Source organism: Bubalus kerabau, chromosome 16 (assembly GCF_029407905.1).
Source record: "Bubalus kerabau isolate K-KA32 ecotype Philippines breed swamp buffalo chromosome 16, PCC_UOA_SB_1v2, whole genome shotgun sequence".
Taxonomy (NCBI): Eukaryota; Metazoa; Chordata; class Mammalia; order Artiodactyla; family Bovidae; genus Bubalus; species Bubalus kerabau.
In genome coordinates this window covers 48270435-48295551 of record NC_073639.1, presented here as the reverse complement: position 1 = coordinate 48295551, position 25117 = coordinate 48270435, and the positions used below count along the sequence as shown (strand labels likewise).

General features: G+C 42.3%; 1 pseudogene; it reads right to left on the bottom strand.

The window, feature by feature from the left end:
* Positions 1 to 13030: 13030 nt before the first annotated feature.
* On the bottom strand, positions 13031 to 13206 carry LOC129630459 (uncharacterized; annotated as a pseudogene).
* Between the last annotated feature and the right edge of the window lie 11911 nt (positions 13207 to 25117).

Here is a 25117-nt window from a genome sequence, read left to right as displayed (position 1 = left end):
AATTGCACAGAGAAAATGGATAGTGTGAAAAGAGAATGTCTACCACTGACCAAGGAGACCTATATCTAAAGTAAGTAAAACTAGAATTTTACTAAACCAGAACAAATTAGTGTTTGAAGAAGGAAGGTAAAATCGGTTGTTTAAATGCTACTATGAGGTTAAACTAAGATCATGGCATCTGGTCCCATCACTTCATGGGAAATAGATGGGGAAACAGTGGAAACAGTGTCAGACTTTATTTTTTTGGGCTCCAAAATCACTGCAGATGGTGATTGCAGCCATGAAATTAAAGGACGCTTACTCCTTGGAAGGAAAGTTATGACCAACCTAGATAGTATATTGAAAAGCAGAGACATTACTTTGCCAACAAAGGTCTGTCTAGTCCAGGCTATGGTTTTTCCAGTGGTCATGTATGGATGTGAGAGTTGGACTGTGAAGAAAGCTGAGCACCAAAGAATTGATGCTTTTGAACTGTGGTGTTGGAGAAGACTCTTGAGAGTCCCTTGGACTGCAAGGAGATCCAACCAGTCCATCCTAAAGGAGATCAGTTCTGGGTGTTCATTGGAAGGACTGATACTGAAACTGAAACTCCAATACTTTGGCCACCTTGAAGAGTTGACTCATTGAAAAAGACCCTGATGCTGGGAGGGATTGAAGGCAGGAGGAAAAGGGGACGACAGAGGATGAGATGGCTGGATGGCATCACCGACTCGATGGACATGAGTTTGAGTGAACTCCAGGAGTTGGTGATGGACAGGGAGGCCTGGAGTGCTGCGATTCATGGGGTCGCAAAGAGTCGGACGCGACTGAGCGACTGAATTGAACTGAACTAGGTGTAAATACTGAATGGTATGTTGAGGATGGGTGGTAGATTGGGATGAGTTTAATGATAAAGGATGAGGAAGTGAATAAACATGGACGAATTTGGATAGTAGGAGAAACATAGGGAAGTTGCTGAAAAGGGATTTGGTCAAGGTGTTATAGCCAAACATTCCAGGAAGAAAACTCAATCAGAAGGACAGCATGGATAGTGGAGTGCGGTTTATGTATTTATTTATTTTTTTAACTTCATTAATTTTGGCTGCCCCAGCTCTTAGTTGCAGCACTCAGGATCTTATAATTGCGGCATGTGGGATCTTTAGTTACAGCATGCGAACTCTTAGTTGTGGAATATGGAATCTAGTTCCCTGACCAGGGATTGAACCCAGACCCCCTGCATTGGGAGCTTGGGGCTTAGCCACAGGACCACCAGGGAAGTCCCCTGAAGTGAAGCTTATTACACCAGTGGGTTCGAGACAGAGTTTCCTCCTTAGCCAAGGACCCCAACCGATTTTTGTGACAACCTTTTTACCCAAAGTGTACATGTCCAAGCCCACATCCTCAAATTCTCCCAAGTCCACTCTGGACAATGTTAGTAAGAGATACAGTCAAGTTACAGCCATGAATTTACATTCTAAAGCTATCTGGACATACAGTTTGGTCTACATCAATAAGTATTATTAAGATTACATGGTGGATGTTGCATTCCTTCTGGCTCCAGGAGGTCTAGCTACAGGGTCTGCTTGGCCTGGTTTTTGTCCACCTGGGAGGCCTGCTCAGCTGTTGACATTTTATCTCTATGCTTCCCAGGTATGCAGTCCAAAGTTTGCCAAGAGTGTAAGATGGAGTACCTTTTCTTTTAAAGATGGATTCAGTCCAGTCAGGGCAACCTGCTCCTTTCCTTTTTCATTCCCCCTTCTTGATGCTCTCAACTTCTAGTACGAGCATCACTCATAGGGATGTATTGTACATTAGCTCTTTTGGCATATATTTGGGTGAATGCAGCCAATCTCAGCGACACCAACCAGACAATATACTGGAGAATACAAGGTCCACATAACAAAATTAACAGAGCAACTACAACAATGATTAACATAGCCTTCCACCAATTGCCCTTTATCCATGGCCAAACAGAAGTCCAAAAAGGAGGGTTATCATTAAACATAGATTTTACCTGGTTTTTCATGTTATCTAGAGCAGCTGATACATTGCCAGATAAATCAGGAATATACACACAACATTCAATTTTAATTATAGCACAGGTCCCTCCTTGGGTGGCTGTAAGTATGTCTGCTGCTAAGTCGCTTCAATCGTGTCCGACTCTGTGCGACTCCATAGACGGCAGCCCACCAGGCTCCCCCATCCCTGGGATTCTCCAGGCAAGATCACTGGAGTGGGTTGCCATTTCCTTCTCCAATGCAGGAAAGTGAAAAGTGAAAGTGAAGTCGCTCAGTCGTGTCTGACTCTCAGCGACCCCTTGGACTGCAGCCTACCAGGCTCCTCCATCCATGGGATTTTCCAGGCAAGAGTACTGGAGTGGGGTGCCATTGCCTTCTCCGGTAAGTATGTCTAAAGCCATCCAATTTTGAATCACTTCCCTTCTTATTTGTATTTGTTCTTCATTTAAAGCTTGGATAGCCTTTGTGTTGTCTAGGAGGGCCTGTTTCTTGAAGTTAGTTAGAGCTTCTACTTTAATTATAATATCTGTTGTTCCTATAGATGGTATGAACAAGGCAGCTAGATAATCGTACCATTGAAATACATACCTTGCCCACCACACATGTAAATACAGCAAATTTACTGGGGCTTGTTATAAGGATGGCTTAATACTTCCATGAGCAAAGGCGAATCCTAAAGTGCAGCAGCCGACCCAACCAACTGGAAGCCAAGGCCATAAATTTGACCCGCACAGCCATTGAGTGTTGTTAGGGGCCACCCCTCGGATCCCAGGGTTGTTTTTCCAGTCTGAGCTAGGCCAGTGAGCTGGTAAATCTTGGCAATAGGTGACCTCTAATATTTGGTTACATTGCTCAGAAGATAAGTATCCCATGTATTTCAATTCTTTTGGATCTATGGGATAGTCACCAAATCCAATCTTTTGCTCCCTTTGTTCCCAGCAGATAGGGGTAGGGACAATAGGCTGGGCTTTTTCTGGAGTCATCCAAAAATATTCACCCCATATCTGGTAAAATTGTTCAAAGTACCTGATGGATTGGCCCCTTTTATTGGCCATAGAGTTCTTATCTTTACTATTTTTAAAGTAAAAACTATAGGCTTTTGTCACTTTTGTAAAGCTTGCATTTACTTCAGATGTCACCCCATGGCCTTGATCAATCTGATTAGATTTCAGTTTACACCAAGAAAGAAGTGACAGATTATGAGTTACCAAAGAGATTGTTGTTTCTTTGTTGTCTCAAAAAGGAACAGAGGGGGCTAAAGTCCCCTCTGTGGAGGGGAGACACCCACCAAGGGAATCTATCCATTACTGACAAAGGCATTGCCCCACAAACCCAACAGTTAGAAGTGTTATGGAAGTTCGCACAGGAATGTGCCATGAGATAAAAATGTTTTGTGTTGAAATTATGGTTAGTCCCAAGATGATACAGGAAAGTCCATGTAGCAGGAGTTGATTGCAGAGCTTCATTTTTCCTTTTTTATTTTTAAGATGATCTTGGTTTCATGGGGATCAGTGGGGTCCTTCTGTGCAGTCCACTCAGCATCCTCCAGGTCTGCGTGGTATGTCCTCTTCACCCTTGTGTGATGGATCCAGGGAGTGACACCTGCAATTTTAACTGCTATAGGTGTAGTTAGAACAATAGTGTATGGACCCTTCCAGTGTGGGGCCAAGGAATCATGCTTCCAGTCCTTGACCCACACTTGATCACTGGGCACAAATTCATGAATCTGTTCCCCAAGGGGGAATGGCACCCTTTCTTGAACAAACTTAGTTACCTGGTTTATTACCTTACTTAATTGTTCCATTTGCTGTGAAATCCCATCCCCTCTTACCTGTGGCAAATTTGCTAATACCTGTCTTACTATGGGAGTGTGTTTCCCATAGACAGTTTCATAAGGAGAATAACCATGGGAATGCGGGGTCACTCTTAATTTGAGCAAGGCCACGGAAGTAAGTCCATCCGTGAATAATCAGTCTTTATAATCCATTTTGAAATTGTTTCTTCAAGGGTTCAGTTAGTTCTTTCCACCATTCTGGAACTCGGGCTTATATGCTGTATGTAATTTCCATTTGACATTTAGAGCTTTATATACCGGTTGAATTAAATCAGCTATGAAAGCAGGGCCATTGTCTGATCATATACTTGGTGGGAACGTGAATCTGGGGATTATTTCCTGAGGCAGACAGCAAGCCACTTCATTTGCTTTTTCAGTTCAGGTGGGGAGGGCCTCCACCCATCCTGAGAAGGTACATACCATGACCAGTAAATAATGATCATGTTGGCAGGGTTTCATCTCAGTAAAGTCCACTTCTAAATGTTCAAAGGTCACAGTGTCCTTTAACTGTATTCCTGGAGATTTCTGCTTATGTCTGGGGCAGCATTGACCTCTGAGCAAGCAGAACAGTTCTGGGATTCCATTTTACACAGGGAAGAAAGCTGTGGTATTAAGAAATATTTCCAAATTAATTTTTCCATTTTGTCACATCCCAAGTGGGTAGTCTGGTGTACCTGAGACACTAATGAAGGGGCTAATGCCTCGGGAACTAGCAGCCTGTGATCCAGCAGTTCCCACAAACCCTTTTCACTTTTGGTGGCCCTTTCTGTTTCAGCCAGCTGGTCTTGGGGCGGGGTATACTGTGGGAGAGTTGAAGTTAACTCCAACATTGGCATTCTCGAGAGCACAAGAGTCTTAACAGTCCCACCCCCAGTGCCTCCAAATTCCTCAGCCACTTGTTTTGCAGCTCTATCTGCCAGTCGGTTTCCCTCACCATTGCGGGGTGACCTCTTTATTCTCTGCAACCAACAGCAGGTTGTCTACGTACTATTATAGCCAGCATCTAAACCTTTCTGGGTGGAATGAGTCCAGGTTGGAAGCCAAGGCTTCCCCGAAAATGGTCGGGGAATTCTTAAATCCTTGCAGGAGGCGAGTCCAAGTGAGTTGTCATTTGGTGCCCCCTGCTAGATCTTCCCATTCAAAGGCAAAAATGGGCTGAGATACTGGAGCAATGCAGATACAAAAAAAAAAAAAAAGCATCTTTTAGATCCAGGCAAGTGTAGATCTTAGCACTAGGTGAGAGGAGGCTGAGCAAGGTATAGGGGTTAGAAACAGTGGGGTATAGGGTTACAGCTGCTTGTTTGACCAGTCTGAGGTCCTGCACAGGCTTGTAATCTAGACCCCTTCCTTCTTTACAGGTAGGATTGGTGTGTTCCAGGCTGACTGGCATTCAATCAGGATGCCCGCCTGTCATAGCTTATTAATATGTGGCAAGATGCCAACTCGGGCCTCCAGAGGTAGCAGGTACTGACGTTTCCTGACTGGTATGGCATTGGGTTTGAATTCTCCTACCACCGGAGCTTGATATTGGGTGAGCCCCACCGGGGTGGGGGGTGGGGCGGGGTATATTCTGCCCAAACCTCAGGGAATTGTCAGATCAGCTCTCTCTCTCATGATTGTTTAGCCCATCTGGTTTCCCTTCCAGAGGGTCATACAACCTCCATTCATCTTTAGGGGTTTTTGAGAGGGAGAGTAAATAGGTGGTTGAGCCCACCCGGAGAGTGGGCCTGTCTTGGAGGGAAAAGGTCACTTGTGCCCCCAATTTAGACAACAAGTCTCTCCCAGCAGAGGTACTGGGCATTCAGGAATTCATGAGTCACTTGATGTCCCCCCATCTGGCATTTCCAGGGTAGACAAAATGGTCTGATCAGCTTTTCCCCAGTTACTTCTTCTATAGCATTGGCCTTTTCTGAGAGGGGTGCCACCGGTTTGGTCACCACTGACATTTCTGCTCCAGTATCCACCATAAAGTCAATAATTTGGTCCCCCACTTTTAGTTTTACCATGGGTTCTTCATAAGGGACCTTGTGTCTTTGAGCCCTGGCACCCCTATTCAGTCTCTAGTCTGGCCAGCCCTGTAACAGCTGATACCAGTTCGTTTCCCCTGTTATTCTGGGGGCATTAATTTTTCCAGTGACCAAAGCCCTAGCATCAGGCACATTGGTTTGGTTGCAGGGCTGTCCTGGGCTTCCTTGCAGGAGGCTTGCCAGGAGAACAACCCCAATTTAGAGAGGGTGGAGGTTTGGGGGACGGCCCAGGGAGGGGTCTTCCCAAGGCCGTGGCCAGTACCACGGTCCTCTGATCGGCTCTCTTGTTATCTTCTCTCTGTTCTTTATCAGCCTCCTTTTCTGCCTCCACATCTCTGTTTCTGAATACCTTATCAGCAATCTCAATTATTTGTGAGCTGGTCATGGCTAATACTCCATTTGCCTTTTGGAGTTTGTCTGATATCAGGGTAGGCTTGAGATACAAATGCTGTGTTGTAGCCAAACACTCTGAGAAGCAAACTCACTCAGAAGGACAACGTGGATAGTGGAGTGCAGTTTATTACACCAGTGGGTCCAAGACAGATTTCCTCTTTAGCCAGGGACCTCGACGGACTTTTGTGAAAACCTTATATACCTTAAGTGTATATGCTCAGACCCACATCCCCAAATTCCTTAAGCCTAGCCTGAGAAATGTTAAAGAGAGATACAATCATGTTACAGTCATGATTCATAATGTAAAAGGTCAGCTGGTTATACATTGTAGTTTACATCAGTAGGTGCCATAAAGATTACAAAAGTGATTGACTACATAGGGGATGGAATTCCAGTTGAGCTATTTCAAATCCTGAAAGATGATGCTGGGAAAGTGCTGCACTCAATATGCCAGCAAATTTGGAAAACTCAGCAGTGGCCACAGGACTGGAAAAGGTCAGTTTTCATTCCAATCCCAAAGAAAGGCAATGCCAAAGAATGCTCAAACGACCTCACAATTGCATTCATCTCACACGCTAGTAAAGTAATGCTCAAAATTTTGCAAGCCAGGCTTCAGCAATACGTGAACCGTAAACTTCCAAATGTTCAAGCTGGTTTTAGAAAAGGCAAAGGAACCAGAGATCAAGTTGCCAACATCCGCTGGATCATGGAAAAAGCAAGAGAGTTCCAGAAAAACATCTATTTCTGCTTTATTGACTATGCCAAAGCCTTTGACTGTGTGGATCACAATAAACTGTGGAAAATTCTTCAAGAGATGGGAATACCAGACCACCTGATCTGCCTCTTGAGAAATTTGTATGCAGGTCAGGAAGCAACAGTTAGAACTGGACATGGAACAACAGACTGGTTCTAAATAGGAAAAGGAGTACGTCAAGGCTGTATATTGTCACCCTGCTTATTTAACTTCTATGCAGAGTACATCATGAGAAACGCTGGGCTGGAAGAAGCACAAGCTTGAATCAAGATTTCTGGGAGAAATCTCAATAACCTCAGATATGCAGATGACACCACCCTTATGGCAGAAAGTGAAGAAGAACTAAAAAGCCTCTTGATGAAAGTGAAAGAAGAGAGTGAAAAAGTTGGCTTAAAGCTCAACATTCAGAAAACTAAGATCATGGCATCTGGTCCCATCACTTCATGGGAAATAGATGGGGAAACAGTGGAAACAGTGTCAGACTTTATTTTTTTGGACTCCAAAATCACTACAGATGGTGGTAGCGGCCATGAAATTAAAAGATGCTTACTCCTTGGAAGGAAAGTTATGACCAACCTAGATAGCATATTCAAAAGCAGAGACATTACTTTGCCAACAAAGGTCCATCTAGTCAAGGCTATGGTTTTTCCAGTGGTCATGTATGGATGTGAGAGTTGGACTGTGAAGAAAGCTGAGCACCGAAGAATTGATGCTTTTGAACTGTGGTGTTGGAGAAGACTCTTGAGAGTCCCTTGGACTGCAAGGAGATCCAACCAGTCCATCCTAAAGGAGATCAGTTCTGGGTGTTCGTTGGAAGGACTAACGCTGACGCTGAAACTCCAGTACTTCGGCCACCTCATGCGAAGAGTTGACTCACTGGAAAAGACTCTGATGCTGGGAGGGATTGAGGGCAGGAGGAGAAGGGGACAACAGAGGATGAGATGGCTGGATGGCATCACCTACTCGATGGATATGAGTCTGAGTGAACTCTGGGAGTTGGTGATGGACAGGGAGGCCTGGCGTGCTGTGATTTATGGGGTCACAAAGAGTCGGACACGACTGAGCGACTGAACTAAACTGAACTGAACATAGGGGGTCATTACATTCTTTCTGGTGACAGGAAATCTAGGTACAGAATCTGATGTTTATCAGTTCGGGAGGCCTGTTCGGCCTAGGTATGTTGTCTCCATGGCTACCAGGCATATAGTCCAAAATTCACCGGGAATGAAAGGAAGAGTTTCCTTCTTCTCAAGATGGAGTCAGTTCGGCGTGTTCCTTTCCTCTTTCAGCTGTATTTGTCACAATTTGAGATCTAGCTGGGTCCGTCTAGATTTATTGGTGTATAAAGTCTATAGAACTTCCAGATGTCCAAGCTGGTTTTATAAAAGGCAGAGGAACCAGGGATCAAATTGCCAACATTTGCTGGATCATCGAAAAAGCAAGAGAGTTCCAGAAAAACATCTATTTCTGCTTTATTGACTATGCCAAAGCCTTTGCCTGTGTGGCTCACAAGAAACTGTGGAGAATTCTGAAAGAGATGGGAATACCAGACCACCTGACCTGCCTCTTGAGAAATCTGTATGCAGGTCAGGAAGCAACAGTTAGAAATAGACATGGAACAGCAGACTGGTTCCAAATAGGAAAAGGAATATGTCAAGGCTGTATATTGTCACCTTGTTTATTTAACTTCTATGCAGAATACATCATGAGAAATGCTGGGCTGGATGAAGCACAAGCTTGAATCAAGATTGCTGGGAGAAATATCAATAACCTCAGATATGCAGATGACACCACCTTTATGGCAGAAAGTGAAGAACTAAAGAGCCTTTTGATGAAAGTGAAAGAGGAGAGTGAAAAAATTGGCTTAAATCTCAACATTCAGAAAACTAAGACCATGGCATCTGGTCCTATCACTTCATGCAAATAGAAAGGGAAACAATGGAAACATTGGCTGACTTTATTTTTTTGGGCTCCAAAATCACTGTTGATGGTGACTGCAGCCATGAAATTAAAAGACACTTACTCCTTTGCAAGAAAGTTATGACCAACCTAGACAGCATATTCAAGAGCAGAGACATTACTTTTCCAACAAAGGTCCGTCTAGTCAAGTCTATGGTTTTTCCAGTAGTCATCTATGGATGTGAGAGTTGGACTGTGAAGAAAGCTGAGCTCCGAAGAATTGATGCTTTTGAAGTATGGTGTTTTAGAAGACTCTTGAGAGTACCTTGAACTACAAGGAGATCTAACCAGTCCATCCTAAAGGAGATATCAGTCCTCAGTGTTCATTGAAAGGACTGATGTTGAAGCTGAAGCTCCAATATTTTGGCCACATGATGCGAAGAGCTGACTCATTTGAAAAGATCCTGATGCTGGGAAAGATTGAAGGCAGGAGGAGAAGGGGATGACAGAGGATGAGATGGTTGGATGGCATCACTGACTCAATTTACATGTTTGGGTAAACTCCGTGAGTTGATGATGGACAGGGAGGCCTGGCGTGCTGCAGTCCATGGGGTCGCAAAGAGTTGGACATGACTGAGCAAGTGAACTGAACTGAAAGTCTACAGGTCTTGCATAGTGTTTCATAAAACTCAGTAGGTGTTTTCAGTTTCCTTTTGGATTACTTTGGTTAGGTTTTGCCATATTAACAAGCTTTCGGGCCCCCCTCTTGAGACATTGCAAAATAGCCACCCCTTCCTTCCCTTTATGTTATAGTCCTAATCAGGCCTTTCATCAGGGGTGGCTAATTCTGCCCAAGGCTGTGGGTTCATGATACCCTCAGGGACCATTTCTCATAGCCATTTTCCAGTCTCAGTATGGATCCTGTGTCTTTCTTCAGTGCTGAAGAGGGAGAGTAGCAACTGAATTATGCCATCTCATGTAGGACAGTGGGTTGGAAAAATAGTCTCCATCAGCCTGATTATGCCTTGTGGCTCCTCCGAGTACGGTGGAGTGTGTTTCTGCAAGTTTAATATGTCCATAGAGAAAAATGGTTGGTAATGACAAGCTACAGGAGGTTGGTGGTAATGTCCGTCTGCTCCCTGAACTGGGGCTGTTGAAGCTCTCTGAGGGGCATTTGTAGTGGAGCCCTTTCCCCTTGCTCCTTGGCGGAGTGCAGCCTCTGTTTAATTCCAGTGTTTCCTTCCCCCTTCCCTGTCAGTACTCACCAGGAGAGGTGGGTATAGTTTAGGAGGTTCGTCTGGGGCTGAATCCTGTGGGCGTTGACTAGAAGCTCCTTCGCTGGGATTGGAGCTTGCCAAGATGGCAGCTCTACAATCTCTGGGGGAGCTAGTGGGAGGGCAGCTGTGGGAGCCCCAGCAGCCCTGGATTGGGCAAGGTGGCCTCCGGTCCAGATGGAGCATTGGATGGCAGTGGGTCATCCAGTATGGGGGAAGGGGAAAATCGTTCCTGTCTGGATCCTGCAAAATTTCTTTTTTGTCATCAATTTTTGTACTATTAATATTTTCCCTTTCCCTTTCTGAATGTAGAGCCTTGCCCAAGGAGGAGGATCTCGAGTCAACCATAGCTACGAGTCAGTATATGGATATTGATCCGAGTGTCCTGGCTCTTCTGTGACTACTCTATAGACTGCTTCCACTATTTTTAAGTACATGGTGCCCTCTGGTGGCCATTCCTACCCCATAGTGGGCCATTCGACCTCAGAGTATGCGGAGGTGGTTGGGCACCATCTTCACCCCATAGTGAAAGTGAAGTTGCTCAGTCGTCTCCGACTCTTAGCGACCCCATGGACTGCAGCCCACCAGGCTCCTCCATCCATGCGATTTTCCAGACAAGAGTACTGGAGTGGGTTGCCATTTCTTTCTCCAATGTGTGAAAGTGAAGTCGCTCAGTCGTGTCCGACTCTTAGCGATCCCATGGACTGCAGCCTACCAGGCTCCTGCATCCATGGGATTTTCCAGGCAAGAGTACTGGAGTGGGGTGCCATTGCCTTTTCCATCCTACTAGCACTACACATCTAAAACAGGAAGTGGTGTTTTGCTGCTGCTGCTGCTGCTAAGTCACTTCAGTCGTGTCCAACTCTGTGCGACCCCATAGACGGCAGCCCACCAGGCTCCCCCGTCCCTGGGATTCTCCAGGCAAGAACACTGGAGTGGGTTGCCGTTTCCTTCACCTCATAGTCTCCTCCAAATCCCTTCTTAAAATTTTAATCATGCACTCCAATGCAGTTGCTTTAGATTCACTTCTCCCCATCTTGCTTACCTTCTTGGACCTTCTTCCTTTTCTTTTTGTTCTGTCTACGAAGTTCTCGGTACCCTATGTACTTCTGCTGTTTCCACTCAATGAAACACTTAAATTGCCATTGGGGTGAGAAGAGCCTTACCTGCCAGATCCCAGAGGGAGAAGGGGGATCGGCGTGTCTTCACATGCTGGTTGGATGGCCCAACCAGAACACCACGTGGTCTAAGTCTGTTCTACCTTGGTGGGCTTGATCAGGTGCAGATGAAAACACAGATGGGTTAAATATCCCATGTTCCAGGCCATCTCCAGAAAAGCCAATTCATACTCACTTATATATCCCCCTCCTTCTAGCCTAACAATTCTGAGGGGATCAAGAATTTCACAACAGATGGGACACCTCCTCGAGGAGGGCAGAATATGAGCACACAAAGACCAAGTTTCTTTCCCCAAAATCTCTCTCACAATTGCCTGGTAATAATTCACCCCAAGATGACACGGACACCACTTTCTTTGTGACATTCACCCAAGTTTTTCCTTCAAAAGCCCTCTCACAATCGCCTGGTAATAATTTACCTCAAGACAATGCGGACAGCACCTCCTTTGTAACAGTCACAGTCAGTGTCTTCCCCATTCCCTCCCAGGGGTTTGATCAGGCCCCCTCTTCCACCCTGCTGGGTGGGAACCTCCTTACCCAAGTGCTCAACTCCCCTGCTGCTGTTCACTACCCACTAATATGAAAGATCCAGGCCTCGGGAAATGGAATCTTTCCAGAAGGGAGAGGCGCCTTCCCCCCCTCTAGAAGATCTGAGTTGCAAAGTCTCAGAGTAGCCCCAAATGGGACTTGTCTCCTCATAGTGAGGAGCTTCCCAGCCAATGCATGAAATGTTGTAGCCAAACGCTCCAGGAAGCAAACTCAGTCAGAAGGACAGCGTGGATCAGTCAGTTCAGTTCAGTTCAGTCGCTCAGTCGTGTCTGACTCTGCGATCCCATGAATCGCAGCATGCCAGGCCTCCCTGTCCATCACCAACTCCCTGAGTTCACTCAGACTCAGTCCATCGAGCAGGTGATGCCATCCAGCCATCTCATCCTCTGTCGTCCCCTTCTCCTCCTGCCCCCAATTCCTCCCAGCATCAGAGTCTTTTCCAATTAGTCAACTCTTTGCATGAGGTGGCCAAAGCACTGGAGTTTCAGCTTTAGCATCATTCCTTCCAAAGAAATCCTAGGGCTGATCTCCTTCAGAATGGACTGGTTGGATCTCCTTGCAGTCCAAGGGACTCTCAAGAGTCTTCTCCAACACCACAGTACAAAAGCATCAATTCTTCAGCACTCAGCCTTCTTCATAGTCCAACTCTCACATCCATACATGACCACTGGAAAAACCATAGCCTTGACTAGATGGACCTTGGTTGGCAAAGTAATGTCTCTGCTCTATAGTGGAGTGCAGTTTATTATACCGGTGGGTCCGAGGCAGAGTTTCCTCCTTAGCCAAGGACCTCAGCCTATTTTTGTGACAAACTTTTTTTATACCCAAAGTGTACATGTCCAAGCCCACATCCCCAAGTCCTTGTCCCCAAAGTCCACTCTGGACAATATTAGTAAGAGATACAGTCAGATTAAGGCCATAAATTTACATTCTAAACCTATCTGGACATGTGGGTTAGTCTACATCAATAAGTATTATTAAGATTACATGGTGGACATTGCATTCCTTCTGGCTCTGGGAGGTCTAAGTACGGGGTCTGCCTGGCCTGGTTTTTATCCACCTGGGAGGCCTGCTCGGCTGTTGGCATTTTATCTCTATGGCTTCCCAGGTTTGCATTCCAAAGTTCACTGAGAGTGTAAGATAGAGTTCTTTTTCTTTGAAAAAATGGAGTCAGTCCAGTCAGGGCAACCAGCTCCTTTCCTTCTTCAAATGGAAAAATACTTTTTTTTTTTTTTTTCAATTAGCAATAATCGCGCCTCGGATAAACCTCATTGGCTACGATACTGCCACTGCGCAAAGCTGGAAAAATACTTTTTAATGAAAAACTAGGACATGTTTAATTCCTAATGTGATGTATCCAGTATGGAGGGATTAAATGTGCCAGCATAAGAAGAGGGACTATCAGTACCATTAAGTTCTGAGAAGGGGAAAGAGGAATCTGTGAACACATATAGAAGGATTGATGTTTTCTACCAGAAAGGATACTTGTATCATTCTCTCAAAAGGAAAGGTTTTAATTACCTCTTGATTTACTTATATCTAAGAGCTGTCTTACGGAGAAGGCAGTGGCACCCCTACTCCAGTACTCTTGCCTGGAAAATCCCATGGACAGAGGAGCCTGGTAGGCTGCAGTCCATGGGATCGCTACGAGTCGGACATGACTGAGCGACTTCATTTTCACTTTTCACTTTCATGCATTGGAGGAGGGAATGGCAACCCACTCCAGTGTTCTTGCCTGGATAATCCCAGGGACGGGGGAGCCTGGTGGGCTGCGGTCTGTGGGGTTGCACAGAGTCAGACACGACTGAAGCGACTTAGCAGCAGCAGCAGCAAGTGCTGTCTTAAGAGTGTCTGAGCTGTACAATACAGCTTGTTTGGTTTCTTAAGAACTACTTTCTGGCCCAGTGTGGCAGATAACTGCTAATTGCTATGTTTTCTTCTTCTCCTTTACTAACAGTACCCCAGTTTTGCTTAGAGAACATGTGTCCAGTTACAAAATTCCTTATCCCAGGCAGGCTGCATGGCCAAGATGAGTCATTCCCCCTGTTCTTGGCCAACAGAAAGAATATAGAAATGAGACTATAGATTTCATGCCAAGATAATCTACCAAGAGTGAAATGAATGAAAGACTGGTCAAAGGCTTTGGAGAAGAAGACTATGTAGGTGAAAGCGACCCCCCGCCCTCCCCCTCCCCCTGCCACCTCACCGTGCTCCAGTTACCAATAGGCCTCCTCTGGAGAAGACAGTAAAACAAATAGGAAAGTCTAAGTGAATGATGAGAGTCCAGTTGAATAGAAGGTAACAACAAAGAAGAGAGAAAGTTGTAACTAGCTGGTATGAGTCTCAAATAGTTTTTTCGTTTTGGGCATTTTTGTTTTTTTGTTGTTGTTGTTGTTTTGTTTTTTTTTTTTTACAAGAGGTAGCAATTGATTAGAACAGCCTATAGATATGGAGTCCATGGGAATAAATAGCCCTTTGGTGTGATTGTTGTTGAGTAAGTTTTTTCCAAGCTTCCCTGGTGGCTCAGTGGTAAAGAACCTGCCTGCCAATGCCAGTGCAGGAGATGTAAGAGATGTGGGTTTGATCCCTGGGTCAGGAATATACCCTGGAAGAGGGTATGGCAACCCACTTCAGTATTCTTGCCTGGAGAATATCCCATGGACAGAGGAGCCTGGTGGGCTACAATCCATGGGTCTCAAAGAGTCCGACACCACTGAAGCAACTTAGCATGCACACAGAGTTTTTGTCAGAGGGTAGCCAAGTTTGTTAATGCAAAGAAATGAAGGGAATTTGTAGGGAAGTTATTGAGGAATAAAGGAGTTTCTTTATCACTCAGGGAGATCTCAGAGGGCACCATGGAAAGTTTCCAGAAGGGCATGAATTTGGAGTTTATGACTGTGGCATGAGGAATACAGAAGATTGTCATGATGGCTACACAGACAGAAAATATCAGTAGGCTGATACTGGGCTGTGACCAGTGAAAACAAAATTTAGAGGGGCCTAGATTAAATCCCAGCAGGTTCTAAGATGAGGGATATTCTAATAGGATTCACACGTAGCTTGGAAATGTCAGGTCCATTTATTTCTCTCCTTCGGTTCTTGTCTCAACATAACAAAGATTTGGAATGTCTAACTAATTATAGCTCAGGCAGGATTTCTCGGCTCCTATCTCATCATAGCAATGATTTGAGACAACAGACTGGTTACAGCTCAAGCAGACAGATCTTTTATTTAACAGACAGAGGATAGTACACTCCCTAGATGTGAGAACAGGCCAGCCCCGAAGGGTTGGCCACAAGCCCTCTTGACTTCCCTTTTTATTCTCCCCATCTCTTCTTGATTCTGCCCTGTGCAAAATAGGGTTTATATCCACCACCAGTCAGGAAAGGGAATGCAAATGGGCATACACTCAAGGCCAATTGACAGTTGCAAGTTACATAACAACAGACTCTATTGTGCATATCTTTCCCACAACTCAGTCTGCTATAATCAGATGTATGTATATTTAGGATATTTATGAATCCTTAATCAGAGAAGGCAATGGCACCCCACTCCAGTACTCTTGCCTGGAAAAATCCCATGGATGGAGGAGCCTCGTAGGCTGCAGTCCATGGGGTCGCTAAGAGTCAGACACGACTGAGCGACTTCACTTTCACTTTTCACTTTCATGCATTGGAGAAGGAAATGGCAACCCACTCCAGTGTTCTTGCCTGGAGAATCCCAGGGACGGAGGAGCCTGGTGGGCTGCCGTCTATGGGGTCGCACAGAGTCGGACACGATTGAAGCTACTTAGCAGCAGCAGGAGCAGCAGCTGCTGCCTAAGGTTACTTGAGGACACAGCTGCCATGTGCAGGAGTTGGAGAAGCCCCTGTGGTTAGTTTGCATCCACCATGTGCCTCTGCCACATGTCACTGCAGTTTATTTCTGTAGCATATCTGTGAGTTCTCCTTGCCATGCCTGGGGTGGGGTTTAGAAATCAGCTTGCATCCTTTTTGGCTAGGCCACCCCTTGTTGCTTGCTCATGCTTAACTTCCTATGTAACCTTTCTAGGTGCTCCTAGAAAGGAGCACCTGCAGCCATGCTATGGCACCAAATATTCCTTTTGTTCATTAGGTGTTTGCAGCCCTCCAGGGTATAGCAGTAGCAGGCAGCAGTTAGAAAAGAATCCCAAAATGCATGTGGTCCTTGCATGAGGAGATCATCTTAAATGATGTTCAGCAAAGGAGTTGTGGTCTGCTTAAATGGGGGTTGGAATTTATGTACTAGTTTTGGCTCACCAATAACTTGGTACACCAGAAGCTGTGGACTCAGGCCCAGTCTCACCCAGCATATTTCACCTTGGTTTTTCTTTTTATAAAAATTGAGTCATAGCTTTCATTCTATATCTTTTTAAAAAGCATATCTTTCTATGTCAGTGCATGCTGTTTCATTCTTTCATTGATTTCATCCAAATAGCTTAGTATTTGACTATGTGGATATATTATAATGTACATTTAATCCATTTTCTCTTTCAGATATTTTGTAATAATAACCAATACTGCATGAATAAGATTGTTAATATATTTTGCTTTCCTTTCATCTGTGCTCCACACTGCTTCCAGGGTGATTAGTGTAAGGCACTAATCTGATTGTATTACTTTTCACTTTTAAATCCTCCACTGTCTTTTCCCTCCTTTTAAATGTTTTACAAGACCTTTTATGCTCAAACTTTTACCTGTCTTTTCAGGCCACATCCCTTGCTACTCCATCTTTTCATTCTCTCTGGACCTTAACCTGGCCTGTTCATCCTTTAGGTATTGTATCCTGTATCTGCTCTAACATACTTTTCAAACTTTCACAGTATTTCCTATTTAATTATGTATCTTACCATCTAAACTTTAAGCTTTGGTAAGATGGGAACTCTAACTTGTTAATTGTTTTATTCCTAGTACTTGGCCCATAATAGGTACTCATTTAAATATTTGTATTTCCGCCCCCCCCCCCAATTATGTGTCTTTTGTTTACTTAGTGTTTCAGTGGAGGATGAACTTAAAATAAGAATTGGGTTTTAAGTGATTGTATAAGGCAAAAATTGCGTGCAATCAAAATGTCTTTTCTCTTTTCTCTTTAAGCACAAGAGTCACAGTCAGGATAGCAAGATATTCCAACAATTGACAGGCATGCAGAAACTAAGACTGTTAAGAGAACTGTAGTTTAATTATTCATGTTCCCTCCCCCTGCCTCCTATGTCCTCAAATTCGTATACTTTGGTCACTGTTCATAGAAAAGGAGTGAAATGACCCAAATACTTGTGATGGTGCTGTGTTCTTTAGGCTACTGATGGAAGCAAAAATTCATAAAACCTTTCTGGGAGACAAGTAAGCAGTATATGTGCAGAGTGAGAATATTCCTAGCCTTTAACCTAGCAATTTTTTCTTAGCTTTTATAGAAGAATCCTTCATTCAAACATGTATAAGTGCTGGAGTCCAGCTCCAGCAGCCAGGGAATCAACCTGAAGAGATGGGCGGTATCAGCGAGTAACGATGCAGCATCTCATTTTTCTTGGACTGAATATTTATTTCAAGCTTAAGATTCTCTTTTATACTTTTACAAAAGCATTAGGTTAGAGGTTTGGCATCTTCATTTCCCCCTGACCCAGATTTGTTGTCTCCATAAATCATTGTTGCCCCTCAAAAGGAGTTCCTGCCTCAGCGATTCTCTTATCTACTTCTTCTCATGTGTCCTTATGAATACATAGTAACTCATGCTAATGTCTGGGCTGCATACCACATTTCTCAGTTTATTTCTTATCTTTCTAAATCCTGTTTGCCCCTAGTATCCTGAGCTCACTTTCTCTAAAAGGCTTCTAACCACTAATATCTCCAAAATTCCTAATCTCTAGAAGCTATAGTAAAATACGCTAACATCACAACATTCCTTAAATCTTTAGCTTCTATTTTAATTATTCCTACTTTGGCCACCTCATGCGAAGAGTTGACTCATTGGAAAAGACTCTGATGCTGGGAGGGATTGGGGGCAAGAAGAGAAGGGGACGGCAGAGGATGAGATGGCTTGGATGGTATCACCGACTCGATGGATGTGAGTCTGAGTGAACTCTGGGAGTTGGTGATGGACAGGGAGGCCTGGTGTGCTGCGATTCATGGGGTTGCAAAGAGTCGGACACGACTGAGCGACTGATCTGATCTGAAGTCCTAAATTCAGTAAACTCCTTTGCCATAAACATTTCCCTCACAAATAGGTTTCAGATAGCAATCCCTCCCATGGCCTCAAGCTGCGGCCTACGTGCTCATCCTGGAACACTCTTCTGTAAAGGTCCTTGAACAAATGTCAATGATTAACCCTATGAATTATTCTCTGAGCACAGCTGCAGAAGGCTTTGTGCCTTCTCATGTTCCTCTCAAGACCAATAAGCACCTTAATATTCTTGTCAGTCAACTCAGCCAAGGAGAGGAAAAAACAAGTCAGAATCACAAGGCCTAACTCCTTCATCCCAGGTCTGTGCCTGTGGGACAAGGAGAGGGAGTTGGGGCTGTGCCTCCATTTTGTCAGTAATGCCTAATGTGGCTCCCGACATATAAGTAACAATAGTCACCTGAGTTTCATACTGTAGTGAAAAACTAAAATTCTTAAATTTCCTCTAACAGCTAATTTTTTTTAATTATATATTTCCATAAAATGGAATATAATATGCTCATTAAAATGTTCTGTGTTTATTGACAGCTGGGAATATACTGTATTTTGATTTTTAAATTGTTGCTGTTGTTCAGTTGCTAAGTCATGTCCAATTCTTTGCAACCCTATGGACTGCAGGATGCCAGGTTCCTCTGTCCTCTGCTCTCTCCCAGAGTTTCCTCAAATTTATTACCATTGTGTGAGTGCAGCTATCTACCATCTCATACTCTGCTGCCTGCTTCTTCTTTTGCTTTCAGTCTTTCCCAGTATCAGGGGGCCAAAGTATTGGAGCTTCAGCTTCAGCATCAGTCCTTCTAATGAATATTCAGGGTTGATTTCTTTTAGGATTAACTGGTTTGTTCTCCTTGCAGTCCAAGGGACTCTCAAGAGTCTTCTCCAGCACCATAAAGCAGCAATTCTTCGGTGCTCAGCCTTCTTTATGGTACAACTCTTACATCCATACATGGCTACTGGAAAAACTGTAGCTTTGACTATACAGCAAAGTGAAGTCTCTGCTCTTTAACACACTGTCAAGGTTTGCCATAGCTTTCCTTTCAAGGAGCATTCAAGCTCCTTGGCTGCATTCATGGCTGCAGTCACCATTCTCAATGATTTTGGAGCTGAAGAAAATAAAATGTCACTGTTTCCACTTTTTCCCATTCTGTTTGCCATAAAGTGATGGGACTGGATGCCATGATCTTAGTTTTTTTAATGTTGAGTTTCAAGCCAGCTTTTTCATTCTCCTCTTTCACCCTCATTAATAGGGTGAAAAGTTTTCATTGTCTGTCATGAGAGTGGTATCTTCTGTGTATCTGAGATTGTTGCTATTTCTAATGGTAATCTTGATTCCAGCTTGTGAGTCATCCAGCCTGGCATTTCACATTTAAGTTGAGTATAACCATGTTTTTGTTAAAATATATATTGTAAATATGTATGTATATATGTGTATTGAACTATCCTAGAAGGATATATTCCAAAATATTATCAGTGGTTATTTCTGAGTCATAATTTTTTTTGTTTTATTTCTTTGTTGTTCAAGTTTCTAGGTTACATAGTAAATGGAGCTAAGTTGTGTATTTTTTTAAAATAGTAAGCAATTCCATCATAAACTACTTAGATAATTTTCAAAAGCATGATTTTATTTATTTTTTTTTAAAGCATGATTTTAATATCTTCAAAGTTATAAATATATTTTCTCAGGCTATTGTTGAACATATAAATTCTAGCCATTTAAAAATATCAGATAATTTTTTAAAAACATATTTTAAACCAGCTTTTCTGTCTACAGTTTTTTAAAGGCATGTTTTGAAAATGTTGCTAAAGGGCTTGGGCTCTTTTTAGACTTCATCTAAATTGACCTCTAGGCAAAATTCATAATATAAGGGAAACAAGTGAGATGTTATAATAAGGAAACATATGTTAGATAAGGCAGTCAGGAAAGGCTTCCATGAGATGGTGACATTCAAGCTGAAACCTGAAGGAAAGGAAAGGAGTCATCCATGGGGAATTGGAGAGGTGGAGGGACAGAATAGCTTTGTAAGTAGAATAACAAGAACAAAAGTCCTCGTTTGTTTATTTAAATAAATCATAGGTCAGTGGAACATGGACAGGCAAGGGGGTAAAGAGAATATATGAGACTGGGTTGGAATGTAGGCCACATACCAGCTCCAGCATGAGTGTATATTTTATTTGAAGAGCTATCAGAAGTTCTTTAGAAATCTTTCCTCAGAGGTACCTGTGGCGGATTCATTTTGATATTTGGCAAAACTAATACAATTATGTAAAGTTTAAAAATAAAATAAAATTTAAAAAAAAAGAAAAAAAAATTACACTGGCTATTGTAAAAATCCTGGGAAACTAGGAGTCTACTATAGCAGTTCTTGTGTGAAATTTGAATTACAGAAAATTGTCATTTACTTAGCATAAATAGTTATATTAAGACAGTAATTAACATATTTAACATCAGTAGGAAATTCACAGACTAATAAATGTAATGACATAAACTGCCCTATAATTTAAGAAAGACATAGCAAACAGGTAAAGTTATATTTTTCACCAGTCAGCAAAATTTCACATTGAATCTGAAATTTCTATTTTCTGATCAATTTCCATTTTTATATATAATGTTTTCCTCTGTGACATTGAGAGTATTGGTGATACAGAATGTAATACTTTAAAAAATTAATTTTTAAAAAGTTTTAAAAGTATAACAAATTTGTTTACTACCTTTCCTCTCTCCTACCCTTTAAAGGTAGACTTTTTGAAAGTGTTACTGAAGACTTGCTCTCTTTCTCCCAAGTCATTAACACCCAGTGTCCAAGGTCTGCTGCCTTTTTGCTTTGAAATTTCTTTGAAGGACTGAACAAGTTTCCTGTTCTGAGACGTACTGTATAATGTTCAATAGAAAATTATTTGAAGTCATTTCTCAGTAACAAAACTTGATCCAGTCTTAACTCTGTGTGGGTATCTTAAGTCCTGTGAAGCATTGGTTGCTGCTTTCCAAGACAATATGGAATTCTGGCAGTAACTTATTGTTTTAAAGTTGAAGCTTAATAATCTTTTGTGAGACTTATAAAAACTTTTTTTTACTGAAACATAATAGAGAAATGTGTATAGCTTAATGAATTTTCTCAACTAGAATATACTAATTAATTGGCCCCTAGATCAAGAGAGAGCCAAGCAAGTACTTTTACCACTTTCCCAATGCTGGCTCCATCCATCCATCCCCTCTTACCATGTATTAATTATCATGCTTCTCTAGTTTCATGTATATTTTAAACTACCACAAAGTACTGTGTCAAATTCACTTATATTTCTTGCATATTCATCTTTTAAAGCAACCATTTAAAATATCCATTGTTAGCTCACTGGCCTTGATTTGGCCCATAGGCCTTAGTTTCCCAATACTTCTGTATTGCAAGTTTCCATCTAGGATCAGTTCATACTGCCTGAAGATCTCATTGTATTATTTCTTTTAGTCATAGCTGTGCTGCACAAATTCCCTCCATTTTTGTTTATCTGAAACATCCTTATTTCAACGTTGAAGGATTTTTTAGTTGGTATAGAAATCTAGATTGGTATCAGTATCAGTTCAGTAACTCAGTTGTGTCTAACTCTTTGTGACCCCATAGACTGCAGCATGCCAGGCTTCCCTGTCCATCACCAACTCCTGGAGCTTACTCAAACTCATGTCCATAGAGTCAGTGATGCCATCCTCTGTCATCCCCTTCTCCTCCTGCCCTCAATCTTTCCCAGCAACAGGGTCCTTTCCAGTGAGTCAGTTCTTCACATCAGGTGGCCAGAGTATTGGAGCTTCAGCTTCAGCATCAGTCCTTCCAATGAATATTCAGAACTGACTTCCCTTAGGATTGACTGGTTGAATCTCCTTGCAGTTCAACAGCCTCTCAAGAGTCTTCTCCAACACCACAGTTCAAAAGCATCAATTCTTCGGCGCTCAGCTTTATTCACAGTCCAACTCTCACATCCATACATAACCACTGGAAAAACCATAGCCTTGACTAGATGACCTTTGTTGGCAAAGTAATGTCTCTGCTTTTTAATATGCTGTCTAGGTTGGTCATAGCTTTTCTTCCAAGGAGCATGCATCTTTTAATTTCATGGCTGCAGTCACCATCTGCAGTGATTTTTGAACACCCCCCCCCACCAAATAAAGTCTGACACTGTTTCCACTGTTTCCCCATCTATTTGCCATGAAGCAATGGGACCGGATGCCATGATCTTAGTTTTATGAATGTTGAGTTTTAAGCCTACTTTTTCACTCTCCTTGTTCACTTTCATCAAGAGGCTCTTTAGTTCTTCTTTGCTTTCTGCCATAAGGGTGGTATCATCTGTGTATTTGAGGATATTGATATTTCTCCCAGCAATTTTGATTCCAGCTTGTGCTTCATCCAACCTGGCATTTCACATGAGGTACTTTGCATATAAGTTAAATAATCAGGGTGACAATATACAGCCTTAACATACTCCTTTCTGTTGTTCTATGCACATTTCTAACTGTTGCTTCTTGACCTGCATACAGATTTCTCAGGAGGCAGGCCAGGTGGTCTGGTATTCCCATCTCTTGAATTTTCCACAGTTTGTTGTGATCCACACAGTCAAAGGCTTTGGCATAATCAATAAAGCAGATGTTTTTCTGGAACTCTTTTGCTTTTTCTATGATCCAACTGATGTTGGCAATTTGATCTCTGGTTTTTTTCCTTGTCAGCACTTTAAAGGCATTGTTTCATTATCATCTGACTTCCATCATTTCATTTGAGCAGGAAGTTTTCAGTCTTATTGTTGCTTCTTTGAAGGTAATCTCTCCTATCCCATACCAGTTTTAGATAACCAGGTTTTACTTTTTATTACAATGTGGATAGTTGCCTGCTTGGAATTTGCTCAGCTTTTTGAATCTGTAGATTATCTTGCATCATTTCTAAGATTCTTGAGTGAATTCCTCAACTATTTCTTCTGTCATTCTCTTTTCATAAAAGACTGTAACTACACATATGTTAGAACTTTTGAGTTTGTCCTAAATGTCTGTGCCTTACACTCATCTTTTTTCCCTTCTCTCTCCTCTGTCTCTGTTTTAGTATGGATAATTGGATAATCATGACAACAGAGTAATAAAAATATTGCAACTCTTTCAGAGCTACAATGGTTTCCTTCTGGTGTTTCACATCTTTTGAGTATGCAAACCTAAGATACTTGTATATCTGAAATACAAACTCCTTATACTACATAGATTAAAATGTTCATATTGGATGTTTACCCTTTCACATGTATTGAGATGGTCACACTATATGTCACTATTGTTTCTTTGTCGAACAAATTGGAACTGAAATAATATATGAGTAATTTAAAGTACATCATATACTTTATTTCTGCCATTTTCTTTTCTATCTTGTATTTGGCTGGCCATTGTTACTGAATTTCATCTTGAAAAACAAGAAGCTTTTCTTTTAGTCTTCTGCTACCTCTGCAATAGCTTATTAAAAAAAATTGTTATGTTAACCATGGAAAGATGTAACACAGATTTCTGTACTAAAATTGAGTGAAAGCAAAATTGCCAGCACTACACTGCTATGACAAAGAAAGCATACTGTCTAAATGAAAATATCCAAACTTTCACTTTCTCTTTTCAGTGTTTTGACATATCTTTTATTGTATAATTTAGGAATTAACTATTTTTTAATGTATTTGATGCATTATCTGTACTTTAATTAAATGAAAAACAACAACATAGTTATTTTCTGAAGTATTTTACCACAAACGAACAAGAGGAACTTTGGGTGAATTATGTAGTTCAGAATGATGCTGCATGAAGTAAATTTTAGGGGAAAGTTATTATTTTTTATAAAATTATTCAAGCAACATATCTGGTGAACTGACTTTGTGGTGACCTGCAAAGACACTGTGTTCCTGAGTGCCCCTCACTCACCTGAGCATAGGCCTGTTCCCATTTTTTCCATCATTCTTCATTCTCCCTTGCTCCAATAAGGAGACCACATTTGGTTTAGAAATAGAAAGTTCTGCTTATAAGGAGAAAACAGATAATTCAAAATATTGTTTCTCCTAGATCCTAAGGAAGAGAAGCAGTAGAAGAACCAAAGCAGAATGCATGCCACTTCCAACTTGTACCAATTTAAAACATTACTTCAAGAACATGGGCTACAAATTCAGCCAGGCAACTTGGCGCTTACGTCCTGATATTTCCTATGGAGAAGGCAGATTCCTAAATTCAGATTCTGAATTTGGAGGAATAGTACCCACCTTAGACCAGATTCCTATAGTCCTCCATCATTACATTCCCATACAAAATTTGGGGCAGGGTTTAATCAGCCTCATTCCTCCTGGGAGAAGTTTATGGTCATACCTCTGAATGTAACAAATATATTTGAGATGATAAATATATTCTTGTTCATCAAAGATTGCCACAGGGTGCAAGGGAAATTAATCATATTGGCCACCACTATAGGAAAATGGGGGTTTATAGAGTGGAGCTATTCTAATAGTTTGAGGCTTTGAATGGTTCTAGAAAAGTAAATATTAGCTGCTATGTGTTTTGTTGTTACATTGAGTGGAAAAGAAATATGTTAGCTCTCACCTTGTGAAAGAACATGAAAAAATATGCATTAATGAAGCACTTGCTGCTGCTAAGTCGCTTCAGTCGTGTCCGACTCTGTGCGACCCCATAGACGGCAGTCCACTAGGCTCCTCTGTCCCTGGGATTCTCCAGGCAAGAACACTGGAGTGGGTTGCCATTTCCTTCTCCAATGCATGAAAGTGCAAAGTGAAAGTGAAGTCGCTCAGTTGTGTCCGACTCTTCGCGACCCCATGGACTGCAGCCTACCAGGCTCCTCCGTCCATGGGATTTTCCAGGCAAGAGTACTGGAGTGGGGTGCCATCGCCTTCTCCGAATGAAGCACTTATCCAAGTGCTAAATCATGTATTTCGTGTACTAAATGCAAGAGAAGTTCTTTAAAAGGAGCAGTCAGATGCCTCAAAGATAAGACAATCTTTAAAATGGGAGAATAAAGA